Below are 20485 nucleotides of genomic sequence, written 5' to 3'. Positions count from 1 at the left end.
CTAGAACTCAAAAATACAATAAGATAGGTTCAAACTTTAAAAGACATGTTGTGCAGATGTACAAGCCCCTCTTGCACAGAAAGTATGGGTTAGATATCTCTTGCAGTTTCTTCAGAAAACACAAATTATGTGAAAATGCTTTTGAAGCAATAGACACAAAAACAGCTATAAATCCAAAACCTAATATGATAGACTCAAACTTTAAACTATATATTGTGTAGATTTACAGGTCCTACTTGCCCAGCAAAAACGGTTTGAATAGCTCTTGCACTTTTTTCGAAACTCACAAACAACTGTTCATGGGCTGAAAAGGCTTTTGGAGCAATAAAAACGTAAAAACTGCTATAACTCAAAAATGCAATAAGAAAGGTTCAAACTTTAAAAGACATGTTGTGCAGATGTACAAGCCCCTCTTGCACAGAAAGTATGGGTTAGATATCTCTTATAGTTTCTTCAGAAAACACAAATTATGTGAAAATGCTTTTGAAGCAATAGACACAAAAACAGCTATAAATCCAAAACCTAATATGATAGACTCAAACTTTAAACTATATATCGTGTAGATTTACAGGTCCTACTTGCCCAGCAAAAAGGGTTTGAATAGCTCTTGCACTTTTTTCGAAACTCACAAACAACTGTTCATGGGCTGAAAAGGCTTTTGGAGCAATAAAAACGTAAAAACTGCTATAACTCAAAAATGCAATAAGATAGGTTCAAACTTTAAAAGACATGTTGTGCAGATGTACAAGCCCCTCTTGCACAGAAAGTATGGGTTAGATATCTCTTGCAGTTTCTTCAGAAAACACAAATTATGTGAAAATGCTTTTGAAGCAATAGACACAAAAACAGCTATAAATCCAAAACCCAATATGATAGACTCAAACTTTAAACCATATATTGTGTAGATTTACAGGTCCTACTTGCCCAGCGAAAAGGGTTTGAATAGCTCTTGCCCTTTTTTCAAAACCCACAAACAACTGTTCATGGGCTGAAAAGGCTTTTGGAGCAATAAAACAGTAAAAACTGCTAGAACTCAAAAATACAATAAGATAGGTTCAAACTTTAAAAGACATGTTGTGCAGATGTACAAGCCCCTCTTGCACAGAAAGTATGGGTTAGATATCTCTTGCAGTTTCTTCAGAAAACACAAATTATGTGAAAATGCTTTTGAAGCAATAGACACAAAAACAGCTATAAATCCAAAACCTAATATGATAGACTCAAACTTTAAACTATATATTGTGTAGATTTACAGGTCCTACTTGCCCAGCAAAAAGGGTTTGAATAGCTCTTGCACTTTTTTCGAAACTCACAAACAACTGTTCATGGGCTGAAAAGGCTTTTGGAGCAATAAAAACGTAAAAACTGCTATAACTCAAAAATGCAATAAGAAAGGTTCAAACTTTAAAAGACATGTTGTGCAGATGTACAAGCCCCTCTTGCACAGAAAGTATGGGTTAGATATCTCTTATAGTTTCTTCAGAAAACACAAATTATGTGAAAATGCTTTTGAAGCAATAGACACAAAAACAGCTATAAATCCAAAACCTAATATGATAGACTCAAACTTTAAACTATATATCGTGTAGATTTACAGGTCCTACTTGCCCAGCAAAAAGGGTTTGAATAGCTCTTGCACTTTTTTCGAAACTCACAAACAACTGTTCATGGGCTGAAAAGGCTTTTGGAGCAATAAAAACGTAAAAACTGCTATAACTCAAAAATGCAATAAGATAGGTTCAAACTTTAAAAGACATGTTGTGCAGATGTACAAGCCCCTCTTGCACAGAAAGTATGGGTTAGATATCTCTTGCAGTTTCTTCAGAAAACACAAATTATGTGAAAATGCTTTTGAAGCAATAGACACAAAAACAGCTATAAATCCAAAACCCAATATGATAGACTCAAACTTTAAACCATATATTGTGTAGATTTACAGGTCCTACTTGCCCAGCGAAAAGGGTTTGAATAGCTCTTGCCCTTTTTTCAAAACTCACAAACAACTGTTCATGGGCTGAAAAGGCTTTTGGAGCAATAAAACAGTAAAAACTGCTAGAACTCAAAAATACAATAAGATAGGTTCAAACTTTAAAAGACATGTTGTGCAGATGTACAAGCCCCTCTTGCACAGAAAGTATGGGTTAGATATCTCTTGCAGTTTCTTCAGAAAACACAAATTATGTGAAAATGCTTTTGAAGCAATAGACACAAAAACAGCTATAAATCCAAAACCTAATATGATAGACTCAAACTTTAAACTATATATTGTGTAGATTTACAGGTCCTACTTGCCCAGCAAAAAGGGTTTGAATAGCTCTTGCACTTTTTTCGAAACTCACAAACAACTGTTCATGGGCTGAAAAGGCTTTTGGAGCAATAAAAACGTAAAAACTGCTATAACTCAAAAATGCAATAAGAAAGGTTCAAACTTTAAAAGACATGTTGTGCAGATGTACAAGCCCCTCTTGCACAGAAAGTATGGGTTAGATATCTCTTATAGTTTCTTCAGAAAACACAAATTATGTGAAAATGCATTTGAAGCAATAGACACAAAAACAGCTATAAATCCAAAACCTAATATGATAGACTCAAACTTTAAACTATATATCGTGTAGATTTACAGGTCCTACTTGCCCAGCAAAAAGGGTTTGAATAGCTCTTGCACTTTTTTCGAAACTCACAAACAACTGTTCATGGGCTGAAAAGGCTTTTGGAGCAATAAAAACGTAAAAACTGCTATAACTCAAAAATGCAATAAGATAGGTTCAAACTTTAAAAGACATGTTGTGCAGATGTACAAGCCCCTCTTGCACAGAAAGTATGGGTTAGATATCTCTTGCAGTTTCTTCAGAAAACACAAATTATGTGAAAATGCTTTTGAAGCAATAGACACAAAAACAGCTATAAATCCAAAACCCAATATGATAGACTCAAACTTTAAACCATATATTGTGTAGATTTACAGGTCCTACTTGCCCAGCGAAAAGGGTTTGAATAGCTCTTGCCCTTTTTTCAAAACTCACAAACAACTGTTCATGGGCTGAAAAGGCTTTTGGAGCAATAAAACAGTAAAAACTGCTAGAACTCAAAAATACAATAAGATAGGTTCAAACTTTAAAAGACATGTTGTGCAGATGTACAAGCCCCTCTTGCACAGAAAGTATGGGTTAGATATCTCTTGCAGTTTCTTCAGAAAACACAAATTATGTGAAAATGCTTTTGAAGCAATAGACACAAAAACAGCTATAAATCCAAAACCCAATATGATAGACTCAAACTTTAAACCATATATTGTGTAGATTTACAGGTCCTACTTGCCCAGCGAAAAGGGTTTGAATAGCTCTTGCCCTTTTTTCAAAACTCACAAACAACTGTTCATGGGCTGAAAAGGCTTTTGGAGCAATAAAACAGTAAAAACTGCTAGAACTCAAAAATACAATAAGATAGGTTCAAACTTTAAAAGACATGTTGTGCAGATGTACAAGCCCCTCTTGCACAGAAAGTATGGGTTAGATATCTCTTGCAGTTTCTTCAGAAAACACAAATTATGTGAAAATGCTTTTGAAGCAATAGACACAAAAACAGCTATAAATCCAAAACCTAATATGATAGACTCAAACTTTAAACTATATATTGTGTAGATTTACAGGTCCTACTTGCCCAGCAAAAAGGGTTTGAATAGCTCTTGCACTTTTTTCGAAACTCACAAACAACTGTTCATGGGCTGAAAAGGCTTTTGGAGCAATAAAAACGTAAAAACTGCTATAACTCAAAAATGCAATAAGAAAGGTTCAAACTTTAAAAGACATGTTGTGCAGATGTACAAGCCCCTCTTGCACAGAAAGTATGGGTTAGATATCTCTTGCAGTTTCTTCAGAAAACACAAATTATGTGAAAATGATTTTGAAGCAATAGACACAAAAACAGCTATAAATCCAAAACCTAATATGATAGACTCAAACTTTAAACTATATATTGTGTAGATTTACAGGTCCTACTTGCCCAGCAAAAAGGGTTTGAATAGCTCTTGCACTTTTTTCGAAACTCACAAACAACTGTTCATGGGCTGAAAAGGCTTTTGGAGCAATAAAACGTAAAAACTGCTATAACTCAAAAATGCAATAAGATAGGTTCAAACTTTAAAAGACATGTTGTGCAGATGTACAAGCCCCTCTTGCACAGAAAGTATGGGTTAGATATCTCTTGCAGTTTCTTCAGAAAACACAAATTATGTGAAAATGCTTTTGTAGCAATAGACACAAAAACAGCTATAAATCCAAAACCCAATATGATAGACTCAAACTTTAAACCATATATTGTGTAGATTTACAGGTCCTACTTGCCCAGCAAAAAGGGTTTGAATAGCTCTTGCCCTTTTTTCAAAACTCACAAACAACTGTTCATGGGCTGAAAAGGCTTTTGGAGCAATAAAACAGTAAAAACTGCTCTAACTCAAAAATGCAATAAGATAGGTTCAAACTTTAAAAGACATGTTGTGCAGATGTACAAGCCCCTCTTGCACAGAAAGTATGGGTTAGATATCTCTTGCAGTTTCTTCAGAAAACACAAATTATGTGAAAATGATTTTGAAGCAATAGACACAAAAACAGCTATAAATCCAAAACCTAATATGATAGACTCAAACTTTAAACTATATATTGTGTAGATTTACAGGTCCTACTTGCCCAGCGAAAAGGGTTTGAATAGCTCTTGCCCTTTTTTCAAAACTCACAAACAACTGTTCATGGGCTGAAAAGGCTTTTGGAGCAATAAAACAGTAAAAACTGCTAGAACTCAAAAATACAATAAGATAGGTTCAAACTTTAAAAGACATGTTGTGCAGATGTACAAGCCCCTCTTGCACAGAAAGTATGGGTTAGATATCTCTTGCAGTTTCTTCAGAAAACACAAATTATGTGAAAATGCTTTTGAAGCAATAGACACAAAAACAGCTATAAATCCAAAACCTAATATGATAGACTCAAACTTTAAACTATATATTGTGTAGATTTACAGGTCCTACTTGCCCAGCAAAAACGGTTTGAATAGCTCTTGCACTTTTTTCGAAACTCACAAACAACTGTTCATGGGCTGAAAAGGCTTTTGGAGCAATAAAAACGTAAAAACTGCTATAACTCAAAAATGCAATAAGAAAGGTTCAAACTTTAAAAGACATGTTGTGCAGATGTACAAGCCCCTCTTGCACAGAAAGTATGGGTTAGATATCTCTTATAGTTTCTTCAGAAAACACAAATTATGTGAAAATGCTTTTGAAGCAATAGACACAAAAACAGCTATAAATCCAAAACCTAATATGATAGACTCAAACTTTAAACTATATATCGTGTAGATTTACAGGTCCTACTTGCCCAGCAAAAAGGGTTTGAATAGCTCTTGCACTTTTTTCGAAACTCACAAACAACTGTTCATGGGCTGAAAAGGCTTTTGGAGCAATAAAAACGTAAAAACTGCTATAACTCAAAAATGCAATAAGATAGGTTCAAACTTTAAAAGACATGTTGTGCAGATGTACAAGCCCCTCTTGCACAGAAAGTATGGGTTAGATATCTCTTGCAGTTTCTTCAGAAAACACAAATTATGTGAAAATGCTTTTGAAGCAATAGACACAAAAACAGCTATAAATCCAAAACCCAATATGATAGACTCAAACTTTAAACCATATATTGTGTAGATTTACAGGTCCTACTTGCCCAGCGAAAAGGGTTTGAATAGCTCTTGCCCTTTTTTCAAAACCCACAAACAACTGTTCATGGGCTGAAAAGGCTTTTGGAGCAATAAAACAGTAAAAACTGCTAGAACTCAAAAATACAATAAGATAGGTTCAAACTTTAAAAGACATGTTGTGCAGATGTACAAGCCCCTCTTGCACAGAAAGTATGGGTTAGATATCTCTTGCAGTTTCTTCAGAAAACACAAATTATGTGAAAATGCTTTTGAAGCAATAGACACAAAAACAGCTATAAATCCAAAACCTAATATGATAGACTCAAACTTTAAACTATATATTGTGTAGATTTACAGGTCCTACTTGCCCAGCAAAAAGGGTTTGAATAGCTCTTGCACTTTTTTCGAAACTCACAAACAACTGTTCATGGGCTGAAAAGGCTTTTGGAGCAATAAAAACGTAAAAACTGCTATAACTCAAAAATGCAATAAGAAAGGTTCAAACTTTAAAAGACATGTTGTGCAGATGTACAAGCCCCTCTTGCACAGAAAGTATGGGTTAGATATCTCTTATAGTTTCTTCAGAAAACACAAATTATGTGAAAATGCTTTTGAAGCAATAGACACAAAAACAGCTATAAATCCAAAACCTAATATGATAGACTCAAACTTTAAACTATATATCGTGTAGATTTACAGGTCCTACTTGCCCAGCAAAAAGGGTTTGAATAGCTCTTGCACTTTTTTCGAAACTCACAAACAACTGTTCATGGGCTGAAAAGGCTTTTGGAGCAATAAAAACGTAAAAACTGCTATAACTCAAAAATGCAATAAGATAGGTTCAAACTTTAAAAGACATGTTGTGCAGATGTACAAGCCCCTCTTGCACAGAAAGTATGGGTTAGATATCTCTTGCAGTTTCTTCAGAAAACACAAATTATGTGAAAATGCTTTTGAAGCAATAGACACAAAAACAGCTATAAATCCAAAACCCAATATGATAGACTCAAACTTTAAACCATATATTGTGTAGATTTACAGGTCCTACTTGCCCAGCGAAAAGGGTTTGAATAGCTCTTGCCCTTTTTTCAAAACTCACAAACAACTGTTCATGGGCTGAAAAGGCTTTTGGAGCAATAAAACAGTAAAAACTGCTAGAACTCAAAAATACAATAAGATAGGTTCAAACTTTAAAAGACATGTTGTGCAGATGTACAAGCCCCTCTTGCACAGAAAGTATGGGTTAGATATCTCTTGCAGTTTCTTCAGAAAACACAAATTATGTGAAAATGCTTTTGAAGCAATAGACACAAAAACAGCTATAAATCCAAAACCTAATATGATAGACTCAAACTTTAAACTATATATTGTGTAGATTTACAGGTCCTACTTGCCCAGCAAAAAGGGTTTGAATAGCTCTTGCACTTTTTTCGAAACTCACAAACAACTGTTCATGGGCTGAAAAGGCTTTTGGAGCAATAAAAACGTAAAAACTGCTATAACTCAAAAATGCAATAAGAAAGGTTCAAACTTTAAAAGACATGTTGTGCAGATGTACAAGCCCCTCTTGCACAGAAAGTATGGGTTAGATATCTCTTATAGTTTCTTCAGAAAACACAAATTATGTGAAAATGCATTTGAAGCAATAGACACAAAAACAGCTATAAATCCAAAACCTAATATGATAGACTCAAACTTTAAACTATATATCGTGTAGATTTACAGGTCCTACTTGCCCAGCAAAAAGGGTTTGAATAGCTCTTGCACTTTTTTCGAAACTCACAAACAACTGTTCATGGGCTGAAAAGGCTTTTGGAGCAATAAAAACGTAAAAACTGCTATAACTCAAAAATGCAATAAGATAGGTTCAAACTTTAAAAGACATGTTGTGCAGATGTACAAGCCCCTCTTGCACAGAAAGTATGGGTTAGATATCTCTTGCAGTTTCTTCAGAAAACACAAATTATGTGAAAATGCTTTTGAAGCAATAGACACAAAAACAGCTATAAATCCAAAACCCAATATGATAGACTCAAACTTTAAACCATATATTGTGTAGATTTACAGGTCCTACTTGCCCAGCGAAAAGGGTTTGAATAGCTCTTGCCCTTTTTTCAAAACTCACAAACAACTGTTCATGGGCTGAAAAGGCTTTTGGAGCAATAAAACAGTAAAAACTGCTAGAACTCAAAAATACAATAAGATAGGTTCAAACTTTAAAAGACATGTTGTGCAGATGTACAAGCCCCTCTTGCACAGAAAGTATGGGTTAGATATCTCTTGCAGTTTCTTCAGAAAACACAAATTATGTGAAAATGCTTTTGAAGCAATAGACACAAAAACAGCTATAAATCCAAAACCTAATATGATAGACTCAAACTTTAAACTATATATTGTGTAGATTTACAGGTCCTACTTGCCCAGCAAAAAGGGTTTGAATAGCTCTTGCACTTTTTTCGAAACTCACAAACAACTGTTCATGGGCTGAAAAGGCTTTTGGAGCAATAAAAACGTAAAAACTGCTATAACTCAAAAATGCAATAAGAAAGGTTCAAACTTTAAAAGACATGTTGTGCAGATGTACAAGCCCCTCTTGCACAGAAAGTATGGGTTAGATATCTCTTATAGTTTCTTCAGAAAACACAAATTATGTGAAAATGCTTTTGAAGCAATAGACACAAAAACAGCTATAAATCCAAAACCTAATATGATAGACTCAAACTTTAAACTATATATCGTGTAGATTTACAGGTCCTACTTGCCCAGCAAAAAGGGTTTGAATAGCTCTTGCACTTTTTTCGAAACTCACAAACAACTGTTCATGGGCTGAAAAGGCTTTTGGAGCAATAAAAACGTAAAAACTGCTATAACTCAAAAATGCAATAAGATAGGTTCAAACTTTAAAAGACATGTTGTGCAGATGTACAAGCCCCTCTTGCACAGAAAGTATGGGTTAGATATCTCTTGCAGTTTCTTCAGAAAACACAAATTATGTGAAAATGCTTTTGAAGCAATAGACACAAAAACAGCTATAAATCCAAAACCCAATATGATAGACTCAAACTTTAAACCATATATTGTGTAGATTTACAGGTCCTACTTGCCCAGCAAAAAGGGTTTGAATAGCTCTTGCCCTTTTTTCAAAACTCACAAACAACTGTTCATGGGCTGAAAAGGCTTTTGGAGCAATAAAACAGTAAAAACTGCTAGAACTCAAAAATACAATAAGATAGGTTCAAACTTTAAAAGACATGTTGTGCAGATGTACAAGCCCCTCTTGCACAGAAAGTATGGGTTAGATATCTCTTATAGTTTCTTCAGAAAACACAAATTATGTGAAAATGCTTTTGAAGCAATAGACACAAAAACAGCTATAAATCCAAAACTTAATATGATAGACTCAAACTTTAAACTATATATTGTGTAGATTTACAGGTCCTACTTGCCCAGAAAAAAGGGTTTGAATAGCTCTTGCACTTTTTTCGAAACTCACAAACAACTGTTCATGGGCTGAAAAGGCTTTTGGAGCAATAAAAACGTAAAAACTGCTATAACTCAAAAATGCAATAAGATAGGTTCAAACTTTAAAAGACATGTTGTGCAGATGTACAAGCCCCTCTTGCACAGAAAGTATGGGTTAGATATCTCTTCCAGTTTCTTCAGAAAACACAAATTATGTGAAAATGCTTTTGTAGCAATAGACACAAAAACAGCTATAAATCCAAAATCTAATATGATAGACTCAAACTTTAAACTATATATTGTGTAGATTTACAGGTCCTACTTGCCCAGCAAAAAGGGTTTGAATAGCTCTTGCACTTTTTTCGAAACTCACAAACAACTGTTCATAGGCTGAAAAGGCTTTTGGAGCAATAAAAACGTAAAAACTGCTATAACTCAAAAATGCAATAAGATAGGTTCAAACTTTAAAAGACATGTGCAGATGTACAAGCCCCCCTTGCACAGAAAGTATGGGTTAGATATCTCTTGCAGTTTCTTCAGAACACACAAATTATCTGAAAATGCTTTTGAAGCAATAGACACAAAAACAGCTATAAATCCAAAACCTAATATGATAGACTCAAACTTTAAACTATATATTGTGTAGATTTACAGGTCCTACTTGCCCAGCAAAAAGGGTTTGAATAGCTCTTGCACTTTTTTCGAAACTCACAAACAACTGTTCATGGGCTGAAAAGGCTTTTGGAGCAATAAAAACGTAAAAACTGCTATAACTCAAAAATGCAATAAGATAGGTTCAAACTTTAAAAGACATGTTGTGCAGATGTACAAGCCCCTCTTGCACAGAAAGTATGGGTTAGATATCTCTTGCAGTTTCTTCAGAAAACACAAATTATGTGAAAATGCTTTTGTAGCAATAGACACAAAAACAGCTATAAATCCAAAACCCAATATGATAGACTCAAACTTTAAACCATATATTGTGTAGATTTACAGGTCCTACTTGCCCAGCAAAAAGGGTTTGAATAGCTCTTGCCCTTTTTTCAAAACTCACAAACAACTGTTCATGGGCTGAAAAGGCTTTTGGAGCAATAAAACAGTAAAAACTGCTCTAACTCAAAAATGCAATAAGATAGGTTCAAACTTTAAAAGACATGTTGTGCAGATGTACAAGCCCCTCTTGCACAGAAAGTATGGGTTAGATATCTCTTGCAGTTTCTTCAGAAAACACAAATTATGTGAAAATGATTTTGAAGCAATAGACACAAAAACAGCTATAAATCCAAAACCTAATATGATAAACTCAAACTTTAAACTATATATTGTGTAGATTTACAGGTCCTACTTGCCCAGCAAAAAGGGTTTGAATAGCTCTTGCACTTTTTTCGAAACTCACAAACAACTGTTCATGGGCTGAAAAGGCTTTTGGAGCAATAAAACGTAAAAACTGCTATAACTCAAAAATGAAATAAGAAAGGTTCAAACTTTAAAAGACATGTTGTGCAGATGTACAAGCCCCTCTTGCACAGAAAGTATGGGTTAGATATCTCTTGCAGTTTCTTCAGAAAACACAAATTATGTGAAAATGCTTTTGAAGCAATAGACACAAAAACAGCTATAAATCCAAAACCCAATATGATAGACTCAAACTTTAAACCATATATTGTGTAGATTTACAGGTCCTACTTGCCCAGCAAAAAGGGTTTGAATAGCTCTTGCCCTTTTTTCAAAACTCACAAACAACTGTTCATGGGCTGAAAGGGCTTTTGGAGCAATAAAAACGTAAAAACTGCTATAACTCAAAAATGCAATAAGATAGGTTCAAACTTTAAAAGACATGTTGTGCAGATGTACAAGCCCCTCTTGCACAGAAAGTATGGGTTAGATATCTCTTGCAGTTTCTTCAGAAAACACAAATTATGTGAAAATGCTTTTGTAGCAATAGACACAAAAACAGCTATAAATCCAAAACCTAATATGATAGACTCAAACTTTAAACCATATATTGTGTAGATTTACAGGTCCTACTTGCCCAGCAAAAAGGGTTTGAATAGCTCTTGCCCTTTTTTCAAAACTCACAAACAACTGTTCATGGGCTAAAAAGGCTTTTGGAGCAATACAACAGTAAAAACTGCTCTAACTCAAAAATGCAATAAGATAGGTTCAAACTTTAAAAGACATGTTGTGCAGATGTACAAGCCCCTCTTGCACAGAAAGTATGGGTTAGATATCTCTTGTAGTTTCTTCAGAACACACAAATTATCTGAAAATGCTTTTGAAGCAATAGACACAAAAACAGCTATAAATCCAAAACCTAATATGATAGACTCAAACTTTAAACTATATATTGTGTAGATTTACAGGTCCTACTTGCCCAGCAAAAAGGGTTCGAATAGCTCTTGCACTTTTTTTCGAAACTCACAAACAACTGTTCATGGGCTGAAAAGGCTTTTGGAGCAATAAAAACGTAAAAACTGCTATAACTTTAAAATGCAATAAGATAAGTTCAAACTTTAAAAGACATGTTGTGCAGATGTACAAGCCCCTCTTGCACAGAAAGTATGGGTTAGATATCTCTTGCAGTTTCTTCAGAAAACACAAATTATGTGAAAATGCTTTTGAAGCAATAGACACAAAAACAGCTATAAATCCAAAACCCAATATGATAGACTCAAACTTTAAACCATATATTGTGTAGATTTACAGGTCCTACTTGCCCAGCGAAAAGGGTTTGAATAGCTCTTGCCCTTTTTTCAAAACTCACAAACAACTGTTCATGGGCTGAAAAGGCTTTTGGAGCAATAAAACAGTAAAAACTGCTATAACTCAAAAATGCAATAAGAAAGGTTCAAACTTTAAAAGACATGTTGTGCAGATGTACAAGCCCCTCTTGCACAGAAAGTATGGGTTAGATATCTCTTGTAGTTTCTTCAGAAAACACAAATTATGTGAAAATGCTTTTGAAGCAATAGACACAAAAACAGCTATAAATCCAAAACCTAATATGATAGACTCAAACTTTAAACTATATATCGTGTAGATTTACAGGTCCTACTTGCCCAGCAAAAAGGGTTTGAATAGCTCTTGCACTTTTTTCGAAACTCACAAACAACTGTTCATGGGCTGAAAAGGCTTTTGGAGCAATAAAAACGTAAAAACTGCTATAACTCAAAAATGCAATAAGATAGGTTCAAACTTTAAAAGACATGTTGTGCAGATGTACAAGCCCCTCTTGCACAGAAAGTATGGGTTAGATATCTCTTGCAGTTTCTTCAGAAAACACAAATTATGTGAAAATGCTTTTGAAGCAATAGACACAAAAACAGCTATAAATCCAAAACCCAATATGATAGACTCAAACTTTAAACCATATATTGTGTAGATTTACAGGTCCTACTTGCCCAGCAAAAAGGGTTTGAATAGCTCTTGCCCTTTTTTCAAAACTCACAAACAACTGTTCATGGGCTGAAAAGGCTTTTGGAGCAATAAAACAGTAAAAACTGCTCTAACTCAAAAATGCAATAAGATAGGTTCAAACTTTAAAAGACATGTTGTGCAGATGTACAAGCCCCTCTTGCACAGAAAGTATGGGTTAGATATCTCTTGCAGTTTCTTCAGAAAACACAAATTATGTGAAAATGATTTTGAAGCAATAGACACAAAAACAGCTATAAATCCAAAACCTAATATGATAGACTCAAACTTTAAACTATATATTGTGTAGATTTACAGGTCCTACTTGCCCAGCAAAAAGGGTTTGAATAGCTCTTGCACTTTTTTCGAAACTCACAAACATCTGTTCATGGGCTGAAAAGGCTTTTGGAGCAATAAAACGTAAAAACTGCTATAACTCAAAAATGCAATAAGATAGGTTCAAACTTTAAAAGACATGTTGTGCAGATGTACAAGCCCCTCTTGCACAGAAAGTATGGGTTAGATATCTCTTGTAGTTTCTTCAGAACACACAAATTATCTGAAAATGCTTTTGAAGCAATAGACACAAAAACAGCTATAAATCCAAAACCTAATATGATAGACTCAAACTTTAAACTATATATTGTGTAGATTTACAGGTCCTACTTGCCCAGCAAAAAGGGTTCGAATAGCTCTTGCACTTTTTTTCGAAACTCACAAACAACTGTTCATGGGCTGAAAAGGCTTTTGGAGCAATAAAAACGTAAAAACTGCTATAACTTTAAAATGCAATAAGATAAGTTCAAACTTTAAAAGACATGTTGTGCAGATGTACAAGCCCCTCTTGCACAGAAAGTATGGGTTAGATATCTCTTGCAGTTTCTTCAGAAAACACAAATTATGTGAAAATGCTTTTGAAGCAATAGACACAAAAACAGCTATACATCCAAAACCCAATATGATAGACTCAAACTTTAAACCATATATTGTGTAGATTTACAGGTCCTACTTGCCCAGCGAAAAGGGTTTGAATAGCTCTTGCCCTTTTTTCAAAACTCACAAACAACTGTTCATGGGCTGAAAAGGCTTTTGGAGCAATAAAACAGTAAAAACTGCTAGAACTCAAAAATACAATAAGATAGGTTCAAACTTTAAAAGACATGTTGTGCAGATGTACAAGCCCCTCTTGCACAGAAAGTATGGGTTAGATATCTCTTGCAGTTTCTTCAGAAAACACAAATTATGTGAAAATGCTTTTGAAGCAATAGACACAAAAACAGCTATAAATCCAAAACCTAATATGATAGACTCAAACTTTAAACTATATATTGTGTAGATTTACAGGTCCTACTTGCCCAGCAAAAAGGGTTTGAATAGCTCTTGCCCTTTTTTCAAAACTCACAAACAACTGTTCATGGGCTGAAAAGGCTTTTGGAGCAATAAAACAGTAAAAACTGCTAGAACTCAAAAATACAATAAGATAGGTTCAAACTTTAAAAGACATGTTGTGCAGATGTACAAGCCCCTCTTGCACAGAAAGTATGGGTTAGATATCTCTTATAGTTTCTTCAGAAAACACAAATTATGTGAAAATGCTTTTGAAGCAATAGACACAAAAACAGCTATAAATCCAAAATCTAATATGATAGACTCAAACTTTAAACTATATATTGTGTAGATTTACAGGTCCTACTTGCCCAGCAAAAAGGGTTTGAATAGCTCTTGCACTTTTTTCGAAACTCACAAACAACTGTTCATAGGCTGAAAAGGCTTTTGGAGCAATAAAAACGTAAAAACTGCTATAACTCAAAAATGCAATAAGATAGGTTCAAACTTTAAAAGACATGTTGTGCAGATGTACAAGCCCCCCTTGCACAGAAAGTATGGGTTAGATATCTCTTGCAGTTTCTTCAGAACACACAAATTATCTGAAAATGCTTTTGAAGCAATAGACACAAAAACAGCTATAAATCCAAAACCTAATATGATAGACTCAAACTTTAAACTATATATTGTGTAGATTTACAGGTCCTACTTGCCCAGCAAAAAGGGTTCGAATAGCTCTTGCACTTTTTTTCGAAACTCACAAACAACTGTTCATGGGCTGAAAAGGCTTTTGGAGCAATAAAAACGTAAAAACTGCTATAACTTTAAAATGCAATAAGATAAGTTCAAACTTTAAAAGACATGTTGTGCAGATGTACAAGCCCCTCTTGCACAGAAAGTATGGGTTAGATATCTCTTGCAGTTTCTTCAGAAAACACAAATTATGTGAAAATGCTTTTGAAGCAATAGACACAAAAACAGCTATAAATCCAAAACCCAATATGATAGACTCAAACTTTAAACCATATATTGTGTAGATTTACAGGTCCTACTTGCCCAGCGAAAAGGGTTTGAATAGCTCTTGCCCTTTTTTCAAAACTCACAAACAACTGTTCATGGGCTGAAAAGGCTTTTGGAGCAATAAAACAGTAAAAACTGCTATAACTCAAAAATGCAATAAGAAAGGTTCAAACTTTAAAAGACATGTTGTGCAGATGTACAAGCCCCTCTTGCACAGAAAGTATGGGTTAGATATCTCTTGTAGTTTCTTCAGAAAACACAAATTATGTGAAAATGCTTTTGAAGCAATAGACACAAAAACAGCTATAAATCCAAAACCTAATATGATAGACTCAAACTTTAAACTATATATCGTGTAGATTTACAGGTCCTACTTGCCCAGCAAAAAGGGTTTGAATAGCTCTTGCACTTTTTTCGAAACTCACAAACAACTGTTCATGGGCTGAAAAGGCTTTTGGAGCAATAAAAACGTAAAAACTGCTATAACTCAAAAATGCAATAAGATAGGTTCAAACTTTAAAAGACATGTTGTGCAGATGTACAAGCCCCTCTTGCACAGAAAGTATGGGTTAGATATCTCTTGCAGTTTCTTCAGAAAACACAAATTATGTGAAAATGCTTTTGAAGCAATAGACACAAAAACAGCTATAAATCCAAAACCCAATATGATAGACTCAAACTTTAAACCATATATTGTGTAGATTTACAGGTCCTACTTGCCCAGCAAAAAGGGTTTGAATAGCTCTTGCCCTTTTTTCAAAACTCACAAACAACTGTTCATGGGCTGAAAAGGCTTTTGGAGCAATAAAACAGTAAAAACTGCTCTAACTCAAAAATGCAATAAGATAGGTTCAAACTTTAAAAGACATGTTGTGCAGATGTACAAGCCCCTCTTGCACAGAAAGTATGGGTTAGATATCTCTTGCAGTTTCTTCAGAAAACACAAATTATGTGAAAATGATTTTGAAGCAATAGACACAAAAACAGCTATAAATCCAAAACCTAATATGATAGACTCAAACTTTAAACTATATATTGTGTAGATTTACAGGTCCTACTTGCCCAGCAAAAAGGGTTTGAATAGCTCTTGCACTTTTTTCGAAACTCACAAACATCTGTTCATGGGCTGAAAAGGCTTTTGGAGCAATAAAACGTAAAAACTGCTATAACTCAAAAATGCAATAAGATAGGTTCAAACTTTAAAAGACATGTTGTGCAGATGTACAAGCCCCTCTTGCACAGAAAGTATGGGTTAGATATCTCTTGTAGTTTCTTCAGAACACACAAATTATCTGAAAATGCTTTTGAAGCAATAGACACAAAAACAGCTATAAATCCAAAACCTAATATGATAGACTCAAACTTTAAACTATATATTGTGTAGATTTACAGGTCCTACTTGCCCAGCAAAAAGGGTTCGAATAGCTCTTGCACTTTTTTTCGAAACTCACAAACAACTGTTCATGGGCTGAAAAGGCTTTTGGAGCAATAAAAACGTAAAAACTGCTATAACTTTAAAATGCAATAAGATAAGTTCAAACTTTAAAAGACATGTTGTGCAGATGTACAAGCCCCTCTTGCACAGAAAGTATGGGTTAGATATCTCTTGCAGTTTCTTCAGAAAACACAAATTATGTGAAAATGCTTTTGAAGCAATAGACACAAAAACAGCTATACATCCAAAACCCAATATGATAGACTCAAACTTTAAACCATATATTGTGTAGATTTACAGGTCCTACTTGCCCAGCGAAAAGGGTTTGAATAGCTCTTGCCCTTTTTTCAAAACTCACAAACAACTGTTCATGGGCTGAAAAGGCTTTTGGAGCAATAAAACAGTAAAAACTGCTAGAACTCAAAAATACAATAAGATAGGTTCAAACTTTAAAAGACATGTTGTGCAGATGTACAAGCCCCTCTTGCACAGAAAGTATGGGTTAGATATCTCTTGCAGTTTCTTCAGAAAACACAAATTATGTGAAAATGCTTTTGAAGCAATAGACACAAAAACAGCTATAAATCCAAAACCTAATATGATAGACTCAAACTTTAAACTATATATTGTGTAGATTTACAGGTCCTACTTGCCCAGCAAAAAGGGTTTGAATAGCTCTTGCCCTTTTTTCAAAACTCACAAACAACTGTTCATGGGCTGAAAAGGCTTTTGGAGCAATAAAACAGTAAAAACTGCTAGAACTCAAAAATACAATAAGATAGGTTCAAACTTTAAAAGACATGTTGTGCAGATGTACAAGCCCCTCTTGCACAGAAAGTATGGGTTAGATATCTCTTATAGTTTCTTCAGAAAACACAAATTATGTGAAAATGCTTTTGAAGCAATAGACACAAAAACAGCTATAAATCCAAAATCTAATATGATAGACTCAAACTTTAAACTATATATTGTGTAGATTTACAGGTCCTACTTGCCCAGCAAAAAGGGTTTGAATAGCTCTTGCACTTTTTTCGAAACTCACAAACAACTGTTCATAGGCTGAAAAGGCTTTTGGAGCAATAAAAACGTAAAAACTGCTATAACTCAAAAATGCAATAAGATAGGTTCAAACTTTAAAAGACATGTTGTGCAGATGTACAAGCCCCCCTTGCACAGAAAGTATGGGTTAGATATCTCTTGCAGTTTCTTCAGAACACACAAATTATCTGAAAATGCTTTTGAAGCAATAGACACAAAAACAGCTATAAATCCAAAACCTAATATGATAGACTCAAACTTTAAACTATATATTGTGTAGATTTACAGGTCCTACTTGCCCAGCAAAAAGGGTTTGAATAGCTCTTGCACTTTTTTCGAAACTCACAAACAACTGTTCATGGGCTGAAAAGGCTTTTGGAGCAATAAAAACGTAAAAACTGCTATAACTCAAAAATGCAATAAGATAGGTTCAAACTTTAAAAGACATGTTGTGCAGATGTACAAGCCCCTCTTGCACAGAAAGTATGGGTTAGATATCTCTTGCAGTTTCTTCAGAAAACACAAATTATGTGAAAATGCTTTTGTAGCAATAGACACAAAAACAGCTATAAATCCAAAACCCAATATGATAGACTCAAACTTTAAACCATATATTGTGTAGATTTACAGGTCCTACTTGCCCAGCAAAAAGGGTTTGAATAGCTCTTGCCCTTTTTTCAAAACTCACAAACAACTGTTCATGGGCTGAAAAGGCTTTTGGAGCAATAAAACAGTAAAAACTGCTCTAACTCAAAAATGCAATAAGATAGGTTCAAACTTTAAAAGACATGTTGTGCAGATGTACAAGCCCCTCTTGCACAGAAAGTATGGGTTAGATATCTCTTGCAGTTTCTTCAGAAAACACAAATTATGTGAAAATGATTTTGAAGCAATAGACACAAAAACAGCTATAAATCCAAAACCTAATATGATAAACTCAAACTTTAAACTATATATTGTGTAGATTTACAGGTCCTACTTGCCCAGCAAAAAGGGTTTGAATAGCTCTTGCACTTTTTTCGAAACTCACAAACAACTGTTCATGGGCTGAAAAGGCTTTTGGAGCAATAAAACGTAAAAACTGCTATAACTCAAAAATGAAATAAGAAAGGTTCAAACTTTAAAAGACATGTTGTGCAGATGTACAAGCCCCTCTTGCACAGAAAGTATGGGTTAGATATCTCTTGCAGTTTCTTCAGAAAACACAAATTATGTGAAAATGCTTTTGAAGCAATAGACACAAAAACAGCTATAAATCCAAAACCCAATATGATAGACTCAAACTTTAAACCATATATTGTGTAGATTTACAGGTCCTACTTGCCCAGCAAAAAGGGTTTGAATAGCTCTTGCCCTTTTTTCAAAACTCACAAACAACTGTTCATGGGCTGAAAGGGCTTTTGGAGCAATAAAAACGTAAAAACTGCTATAACTCAAAAATGCAATAAGATAGGTTCAAACTTTAAAAGACATGTTGTGCAGATGTACAAGCCCCTCTTGCACAGAAAGTATGGGTTAGATATCTCTTGCAGTTTCTTCAGAAAACACAAATTATGTGAAAATGCTTTTGTAGCAATAGACACAAAAACAGCTATAAATCCAAAACCTAATATGATAGACTCAAACTTTAAACCATATATTGTGTAGATTTACAGGTCCTACTTGCCCAGCAAAAAGGGTTTGAATAGCTCTTGCCCTTTTTTCAAAACTCACAAACAACTGTTCATGGGCTAAAAAGGCTTTTGGAGCAATACAACAGTAAAAACTGCTCTAACTCAAAAATGCAATAAGATAGGTTCAAACTTTAAAAGACATGTTGTGCAGATGTACAAGCCCCTCTTGCACAGAAAGTATGGGTTAGATATCTCTTGTAGTTTCTTCAGAACACACAAATTATCTGAAAATGCTTTTGAAGCAATAGACACAAAAACAGCTATAAATCCAAAACCTAATATGATAGACTCAAACTTTAAACTATATATTGTGTAGATTTACAGGTCCTACTTGCCCAGCAAAAAGGGTTCGAATAGCTCTTGCACTTTTTTTCGAAACTCACAAACAACTGTTCATGGGCTGAAAAGGCTTTTGGAGCAATAAAAACGTAAAAACTGCTATAACTTTAAAATGCAATAAGATAAGTTCAAACTTTAAAAGACATGTTGTGCAGATGTACAAGCCCCTCTTGCACAGAAAGTATGGGTTAGATATCTCTTGCAGTTTCTTCAGAAAACACAAATTATGTGAAAATGCTTTTGAAGCAATAGACACAAAAACAGCTATAAATCCAAAACCCAATATGATAGACTCAAACTTTAAACCATATATTGTGTAGATTTACAGGTCCTACTTGCCCAGCGAAAAGGGTTTGAATAGCTCTTGCCCTTTTTTCAAAACTCACAAACAACTGTTCATGGGCTGAAAAGGCTTTTGGAGCAATAAAACAGTAAAAACTGCTATAACTCAAAAATGCAATAAGAAAGGTTCAAACTTTAAAAGACATGTTGTGCAGATGTACAAGCCCCTCTTGCACAGAAAGTATGGGTTAGATATCTCTTGTAGTTTCTTCAGAAAACACAAATTATGTGAAAATGCTTTTGAAGCAATAGACACAAAAACAGCTATAAATCCAAAACCTAATATGATAGACTCAAACTTTAAACTATATATCGTGTAGATTTACAGGTCCTACTTGCCCAGCAAAAAGGGTTTGAATAGCTCTTGCACTTTTTTCGAAACTCACAAACAACTGTTCATGGGCTGAAAAGGCTTTTGGAGCAATAAAAACGTAAAAACTGCTATAACTCAAAAATGCAATAAGATAGGTTCAAACTTTAAAAGACATGTTGTGCAGATGTACAAGCCCCTCTTGCACAGAAAGTATGGGTTAGATATCTCTTGCAGTTTCTTCAGAAAACACAAATTATGTGAAAATGCTTTTGAAGCAATAGACACAAAAACAGCTATAAATCCAAAACCCAATATGATAGACTCAAACTTTAAACCATATATTGTGTAGATTTACAGGTCCTACTTGCCCAGCAAAAAGGGTTTGAATAGCTCTTGCCCTTTTTTCAAAACTCACAAACAACTGTTCATGGGCTGAAA

Source organism: Eucyclogobius newberryi, unplaced genomic scaffold, assembly GCF_026437365.1.
Source record: "Eucyclogobius newberryi isolate DKJ021-1_F unplaced genomic scaffold, fEucNew1.0.hap1 SCAF_7, whole genome shotgun sequence".
NCBI lineage: Eukaryota > Metazoa > Chordata > Actinopteri > Gobiiformes > Gobiidae > Eucyclogobius > Eucyclogobius newberryi.
Note: the sequence above shows the minus strand (reverse complement) of the source record.